This window comes from Manis pentadactyla, chromosome 6, assembly GCF_030020395.1.
Source record: "Manis pentadactyla isolate mManPen7 chromosome 6, mManPen7.hap1, whole genome shotgun sequence".
Taxonomy (NCBI): Eukaryota; Metazoa; Chordata; class Mammalia; order Pholidota; family Manidae; genus Manis; species Manis pentadactyla.
In genome coordinates, this window is record NC_080024.1 from 105,131,360 (window position 1) to 105,140,127 (window position 8,768).

Sequence of the window (8,768 nt, forward strand, 5' to 3'; positions counted from 1 at the left end):
CACACCCTGCCTTTTGCCCCATTCTTGAAGTCTTAAAAGAATCCTAAGCCCTTAAGTGTGCCTCTTCTCTGAGGTTGCCCACACTCCCCTTTCAAGTGTGTACTTTTGGCCTTAAATAAAGACGTCTCATTGTTCAAATTATTGCGTCTTGTCTCTGCGCTTTCAGTGGCATCTCTGTTACTTTGCTATTTCAGTTTTCTGAACTTAAGCACAAGTCTTCACTCTCTCTGCCCTGCTTCAGACAAGTAGGGAGGAGCTACTGAGAGCTCTGATTTGGGCTTGCAAGTTCCTGTTGCTTGGGTGACCTGGACAGGACTGCAGCTGTATGATCATGCTCTTTAGTAGCCTGCCTGAAAATCTCCTTTGCCTTTGGGAAGTTCTCAGAACATAATCTCACTCCATTCAGTGCTCAGCAGCTCCCCCAAATCCTGGGGTGGTGGGGATTTAGTTCAAACACTGTGCAGATTCAAGTAGACACTGGATGCCAGGTGACCCTAGCTTTAGGAGTTAGCAAGGGATTTCCCCCATGACCAGCAGGAGTTTAATGAGCTTCCCTTTCCTCTGTTTGCTCTTCCCTGCTCTCTGCTGCCTGCAAGGCAGCTGCAATTCCCTGAGAGTTTCACTTTAATGAATGCCTTCCTTACTTACACTCATCTGACCTGCTAGAGAATTATTTCTCATTCAGAGTCAAGAACTCTCCCCCATATAGGTTGAGAGGGGAGGGGGTTGCTGGAGGTCAAATCAATCAGTGGTCAATCATTTAATCTAACCATGCCTACAATAATGGAAGCTCTATAAAAATCCATACAGGTGGGGCTCAAAGAGCTTCCAGGTTGATGAACACATGGAAGTAACAGGGAGGGTGGCACACCCAAAGATAGCTTAGAAGCTCCATGCTCTTTCCCCCATACTTTGCCCTATGCCTCTCTTCCATACGACTGTTTCTGAGTTATATCCTTTTACAAACAACCAGTAAACTAGTAAGTAAAATGTTTTCCTGAGTTCTGTGAGCCACTTTAGCAAATTAATCCAACCACAGGGAGTCATGGGAAGCTCTGAGTTATACCAGCTTGGTTAGAATCACAGGTAACATCCTGGACTTGTGACTGGCATATGAAAGGTCAGTGCTGCATGAATCTTCTGAGACAGAGCCCTTGTTCTAGGAACTGATGCTATTTCCAGGTAGATAGTGTCAGAACTGAATTGAATTTTAGGACACTGAGCTGATGTTGCAGAATTACTTGTGTGGAATATGTGTGGAAAATCTCAGAAGTCAAGTATTTTTTTAGTAGAATTTTTGAGAGTAGAAGAAACACAAAGTATAAGGTAAAATCAAGCCGAAATGACCAGGCAAGGAGGCAACAAAGGAGCCAAAAATTTAATAGGGCACAATCCTGGGCAATGTTCACTGGTCTAGTTAGTCACAGGCTGGAGAAGTCACGCCCAGCAGGGCAGGCAGTGAGTTTATAAAGATGTTAGGGAGAGGGAGAGCATAGGTCTGCAGTGGCTTGAAGATTGGCTAGCCTAAGGCACGTGTAGGTTTTTCATTGACCTTTACAGTAGACAAAGGACTAGAAAGTTACTACTCCTTTTCCAGGTTGGGAGGGGACAGCAGCAAGGGATTTTGGCACGTACTAGGCTGGGGTTGGGGGCTTTGCTGCCCCCTTTCCTTATTTAGTGAGGGCTGAGCTCGTCCTACGTGCTCACTCCTCCCTCCAGTGCCTCCAGCCTTTTGGTTATAATGGGCGCCAACTTGATCTGGCTACTTCTGGCTGAGGAGGGGCGGTGCGGGCAGTGTTAGGGCTGGTGGGAGGCTGGAGAAAGCTTCGAGGGAAGGGGCGAGTACTGATGTACCAGCATTTGGTTTACCGCGATGAGAGATAGTTCAGCCAGGCATTGTTGTAGGAACTTAAAAATACAAGGAGTTGCTGGCAGAAGAATACAATAATTAGTGGGGTTATAACAGGGAGGAGCCAAGGTAGGAGTTGAGACTGCCACCATCTAGAGAATGGGTTTTTAGCTAGGTCTTCTCTGCGTTTTTGAAGATTTTCTTGTGGTTGTTTGATCCTGTCTTTGACTGTGCCTGACCTGTTGGCATAAAATCAACACTCTTCTTTTAGGAACAGGCATATTCCCCCTTCCCCGGCTGTTAGTAAATCTAGGCCTCTCTGATTTTGGAGGGCCATGTTGGCAAGGGAGTCTAGTTGTGTCTGTAAATCTAAGACCGTGTCTGCCACTTGTTGTATGTCTTCTATTAGTTGTGATGATAGTTGTTTATAAAAATGAAGTGAGAAACCCAGTCCTGCTGCCCCTGTCCCTACTGCCACAGTGATGCCTAGCCCAACCATCAATGGTATGAGTTCAATTGCCCTCTTCATCTGTGTAATAGAGGAACCAATCAGGGGGGTTGGCAGGCTCTGATTTCTGGGTGCTATCGAGATGGAAGGAAGTAGAATCACCAGGGCACAGGATCCAGACCATCCCAGGGGCAAGGCCGGGTAGATGGTGGCTCCACATTGGAAGGCCATCCCATTTAATGGAGGGCAGAGGTTCTGATTACCGGAAATCACCAGGGTCCTGGAGCAGACCTGTGGAGGCCCCATCCTACCCCTAGGGAGTCATTTCGTGTGATGCATTGGGCTGCAGGAGAGTCAAAGGGTAAAGAAATGGCAGGACAGGGGGTGGGGGGACAATAAGCATTGTGCAGGCTGTGTAGGAGGTGTCCAATTCCAGGTAATGGGAACCACTGAGGCCCAAGTGGGACTGGATCTCAAACACAGCCAGCAGTCTTTGGCTAGACTGGGGTTTGTGGAATTAAGTAGAGAGTGGGTAAGAGGATGGCCCTCAAACATGCAGGCTACTGGACCTGTCTCTAGAGGCTTAGAGGGGATCCCGTGACACCCACAACTGAGACCTGGGAAGGATGTAAATGCCCATGAAAGGAAGGTAAAACAGAGTAGGTAGCCCCCATGTCCACCAAAAAGGAGATGGACTTACCCGCTACCCACAGTGTGGCCCTGGTCTCAGCAAGGGTGATAGGGGTGTTCAAGTTCAGGCAGCTTCAGTCTTCGAGTAGGCCTAGCAGGTCCAGAGGGCAGTCCCTCAGGGGGACCTGCCTCCCACGAGACTCTGTCATGGCTGCACGACGTTCCCCAGCCAGGCACTCTACCTTCCAATGACCTCTCTTACCGCAAACTGGGCAGGGTTTAGTCAGCTTATTGGTAGGGTTTGGGCATCTCTTTGCCCAGTGGCCTTCCTGCCCACACCGGAAGCAAGATCCCAGAGGCTCATGAGCTCTGGACCGGTCTTTGGTGTGATGAGACCCCTGTCCTGACGGCCGTAGGGCCGCTGAGAAGGCTCGGGTTCAGGATGCTATCCTCCTCTCATGTTCTTCATCATGGGTATTAAAGACTTTAAAGGCCATGGTTGCCAGGTCATGGAGTGGAGTCTGAGGTCCCTCCTCTGCCTTTTTTAACTTACATCTTATGTCTGGGGCTGACTGGGTAATAAAATGAGTAGCCAACACCATGGACCCCAATGATGAGTTGGGGTTGAGGCGGGTATGTATGGAGAGAGCCTTGGTGAGCCAGTTAAGAAAACAGGCTGGGTTTTCATCAGGTCTCTGAATAATCTCTCTCAGCTTATCATAATTAATGGCCTTTTGAGCTGTCTTATTCATACCTGCCAGTAAATACTAGAGCATTCAGTCCTGCTGAATTTCCCTGTCTTGGGTATTATAGTCCCATTGGGGGTCTGTGAGAGGAACCACCTCCGTCCCAATTGGCTCAGCCTGATCCGTGTTATGTGCCTCATTTGCACAATGTTGTGTGGTGGAGGTAACATGGTCATATTCTTCAGATGTAAGAGTGGAGGTTAGGATAACATGTATATCATGCCAGGTAAGTTTGTAGGTCCGAGTTAGGTAGTCAAACTCTTTGGTATAAACTGGGGTTAGAGGAAAAAGAGCCCAGGCATTTCTCAATCTGGGATAAATCTCCTAGGGAAAAAGGGATGTGAACCCGGACAACCCTTTCTGCCCCCGCAACCTCTAGGAGAGGGGCTACTAGTTGGGCCTTTGGGGCAGCCACTGGGCCTTGGATCTGGTGACCAGAGGGCTAGAACAACTGGGTGCTAAGGGCGGCACGGGCACATAAGATGGCAACAGGGTGGGAACAGGAAGTGAAGGACAAGATGGTGGCAATGCTGGAAGAGAAGGATGCAAACGGGGAACGGCAGGTGTGGGGAGGAGCGTAGGGTCGGGAAAGGAGGTGGGTCTGTGCTGGGAGGAGTCTTGTCCATGGCTTCCAGAACCGGAGGGTGGGAGGAGCCTGTTTCAGTGGGAAAAGAGGGCAGTGAAGGTGGAAGGAGAGGGGGAGGGGATGGTGTGGACACCAGAAGAGGAGAGGAGCAGGAAGACAGCATGACTGAGGACAAAGGACCTAAAGATGGTGGCAAAGAGATGGGGAGGAGATCGCGGGCTGAGGGAGGTGGGCAACTGAGGTTCTCCAGCGGATCTGAAAAGGAGGAAGGACTGGGCAGAGTAAGAGGCTGACAATCCTTAACTGGAGATTGGGCCTGGAGGAGAACGTGGGTCATTGAACACTTAACATAAAGGTCAGGATGGAAGCGCAAAAGGCCTGGACATATGGGACTTCAGACCACTTCCCAGTTTGGTGACAGAAGTTAGTTAGGTCAGTAAGGAGGCTAAAATCAAATGTTCCCTCTGAGGACCAGTGAGATTGATTGTCCAGAGGATACTGGGGCCAAGTCTGAGAACAGAGTAGGACCAGTTTCTGTTTACGGATCTCCTCCACTATATCTAGGGTCGCCAGATTGGATATGAGACAGCGCAGAGGGGTCTGAGCCTTCTATTTAGAGAACTGGTTCCCCATGTCTGTTACCCGTTTCCAGGAGCCCCTAAACTGGCGAGCCCAGCGTCCCAAACTTGCTCAGGTTAGGAGGAGACAGGGAAGTATTGTACTCTTCCCCGGAGATCTGGGAGCCCAGACGAGGACGTCTCCTCTATCTTGGGACCAGGACAGGCGTAATGCCTGGAGAACCTGGACATAGCTACGATTTTGAAGTTAACCGAACCAGGTGGAGACAGGACTGGGAAAACAGACTGGAGGAAAGGACGGACTCACCAAATCACTGTCCGAGGTGCTGGGAGTAGGCAGAGGTCCCAGATCGGGGAAGGAGGGGTGGGAGCTACCAGTGGCCGGCCAGAGCCCCACACCTTATCTCCTTCCCGGGTTTCGGCACCAGATGTAAGGTAAAATCGAGCCGAAATGACCAGGCGAGGAGGCAACAAACGAGCCAAAAGTTTAATGGGGCGCAATCCTGGGCACTGTTCACTGGTCTGGTTACTCACAGGCCGGAGAAGTCGCACCCAGCAGGGCAGGCAGTGAGTTTATAAAAAAGTGAGGGGGAGGGAGAGCATAGGTCTACAGTGGCGCGAGGCTAGCCTAAGGCACGTGTAGGTTTTTCATTGGCCATTACAGTAGACAAAGGACTAGAAAGTTACTACTCCTTTTCCAGGTTGGGAGGGGGCAGCAGCCAGGGATTTTGGCACATACTAGGCTTGGGTTGGGAGCTTTGCTGCCCCCTTTCCTTATTTAGTGAGGGCTGAGCTCATCCGACGTGCTCACCCCTCCCTCCGGTGCCTCCAGCCTTACACACAGGAAGTGAGTTTTCCTTTACACGTTTACACAGTTGAAAAAAATCAAAAGAATATTTCATGACACATGAAAATTTTATTAAATTGAAATTTCAGTACCCATAGTTTTACTGGAACATAGTCATGTGATTGTTAGTGTACAAATTATCTATGGTTACTTTCACACTACAACAAAATCAAGTAGCTGTGACAGAGATGGCTCACAGAATGTAAAACATATAGTAGTTGGCTATTTACAGAAAAAGTCAACTCTTGGTCTATATTCCTTGACCAGATTCAGACTTCTCCATTACATCTTCCTAACTAAGCAGTTTTTCAGTATCAGCCCATGGCCTATTTAGCTCTTTGTAAGCTTTCCAAAACTGAATGCAGAGAAATTAGATAACTTGCCCAAGCTCACAACGCTAGCAAAAAGCACACATAGGATTCAAATTGGAGACTCAAGAGGCCCAGCTCTAAGCTACTACATTATATTGCCTCCCTAGGGGAGCCTAAGAAATCAGTAACCTCAATGTCAACTGGAAATTCTAGATACTGTTAAAATCCTCAGAAATTGCCTACCTTACATAAGAGGTATTGCTTGTAGGACAGTTCTCCCCTAAATAGTGAAGAGAATACAATTTAGTGGCTTTATTGGATTCTATCACACACTAAACACCATGGAAGGCATCTCCTTTAACACCCATAATATCCCAGATAAGGAGGAATCATAATCCTATTTTGATAAATTAGGAAACTAACAGCAAAAAAAAGATTATGGTTCCTGATAAATTCAGACTTAGTATAACAGTGGGATGGTGATGGAGTGTAGAAAGGTACATACCAGGTGCTCAGATACGCAAAACTGTAAACTTATTTTTCATATCTGAACAAAACTTTATTAACAAGTCCCCATATTTCCATTCCTGTAAGATGGGGGGTGGGCAGGGGGAGAAATGTGTCATTTAGAATATTACTGTCACTTGAGGTATAAAAATGTAGTAGTGAAAGGTGTTCTATTTCATTAGTCATCAGGGAAAAAAACAAAATAAAATAACAAAGTGATGCCGCTACACACCACATAGCATAATTAAATGAAAAAGGTAATACCGATGTGGATGCATAGCAATTAGAACTCTCATTGCTACTGGCAGGATTGGAAAGTGCTGTAACTATTTTGGAAAACTGGCAGTATGAGATATGGGTGCTGGAGCTCACAAGAAGCCATGCTACATTTGCAGGAATTCTGTAAGCTGATTGAGTTCACACTGGTAGCTTAAAATTGGATAGAGTGGGAGTATTTACACCACAGGGACTGGCAAACATTATAAATCAGCACTGACTCCAGAGTGAGTTGTTCAAAATTCACCAGTAAGTATACACTAAAACTCCACATATACACATCCCATGACTAGCTAGGCAAATCCACTTCTAGGTATATAAGCTTTAGAAATGTGTCATATTTGGACCAAAAGCCATGTGTAGCTCTGGGAGTAAAAGGGCTCCCTGCCTGGGGCAAGCTCCTTATGAATCCACTAACACCAAATGACAAGGGGAAGAGCAGGTTGGGAGGCAGGGTTTTTACTGCTCACAGCTCAGTATCTTGCTTGGCTTCCTCTGGCATGCTCCCCAGTCCTTCCTCTCCACCCCTGCTAGCAAACCAGCTCTGTCCCCTCCAAAGGCCACTGACTGTCTCTTCCAGCAGGAACTCCATGGGCGGGTCCCTGGTGACTGGCTGGCACCAGACCAGTTAGGTACCAGGAACAGAGGAGGAGGAAATGGCTGTTTTCTCTCTACCCCTTGCCCCAGATCTACCAGGGGCTCTGCCATGGTAAGCACCCATTGGTATGTAAATGGACTAAGAAGAGGTGGGAAATTCTGGGTGAAAACTTCCACTTAGCCCCCATGACAAGAATGTTAAAAGCAGCACTAATTGTAATAGCTTCAAATTAGGATCCCAAATACCAATAAATAGAACTGATAAACTGTCGTGCTCATTTAATGGAAATACTATGCCATAAGAATGAAAAAACTGCCACATGCAACCCAGATGAAGCTCACAAAATTCTGGAACAAAAGGGAGTGTGGAGGGCTGGTATTGAGCTTTTGTTCAATCTAAGTGCTGGTTACGTAACTGTGTTTATTTTGTGAAAATTAGTAAAAAGTTCTATTTTTAAAAATCAGTCATCTTCATAACTAGACATCATATGCAAAAAAAGTGAACTTAAAATATTTGACTAAGAAATTCTTATACAGAAGTTAACTAAAAATGGATAGATCTAAATGAAATACATAAAACCTTAAAACTTTAGAGAACTGAAAAAAATCTTCACAACCTGGAGTCGGCTAGGCAAGAGTTTTAAGACATGACACAAAAACATGATAAAAAAAGATAAATTACACCTCATCAAAAGTAAATGTTTTTAGTCTGCAAAAACTAGTTAAGAGAATGAAAAGACAAGCTACAAACTGGGAGAAGATATCTGCTTAATCACATACCTAACAAAAAACTTGTATCCAGAATATTTCTTGGTTTTGATAAATATGCTATAGTTATATACTACTAGGGAAAGCTGAGTATTTTTACTTGTAAGTCTATATATAATTATTTGAAAATAAAAAGGCTCAATTAAAAAAAGATATTGGTAGTTTTACCTTCCAACTGCCTATTTTTTATCTTTGACTGGTATTCTAATATTCTAACAAAATGTTAATGGGGGGATATGACTGATAAAACATTTATAGAAAGCAATTTGGCAAAACCAATTAAGCTATTGTAAGGTGCAAATATTTGACTAAGAAATTCTATTTCCAGGAAATTTTCCTAAGAAAGTAATCAGGAATATATATAAAAGCCTGCACACAATTTACTTTATGATATACCCAAAAGACAGAAAACAATGTAGCCGTAAGAAATTAAGCTATAGAAGAATATTTATTGACATGGGAAAACATTAACAATATACTTCTATATGAAATATGCAGGATACAAAACAGTATATACAGTTTAATATCACTTTTATGGAAAGAAAAATAGCCATATATACAAAATCATGCATAGGAAAAAAAATAGGATGTACATATCAAATGTTAGTAATGGTTATCTCTAGAT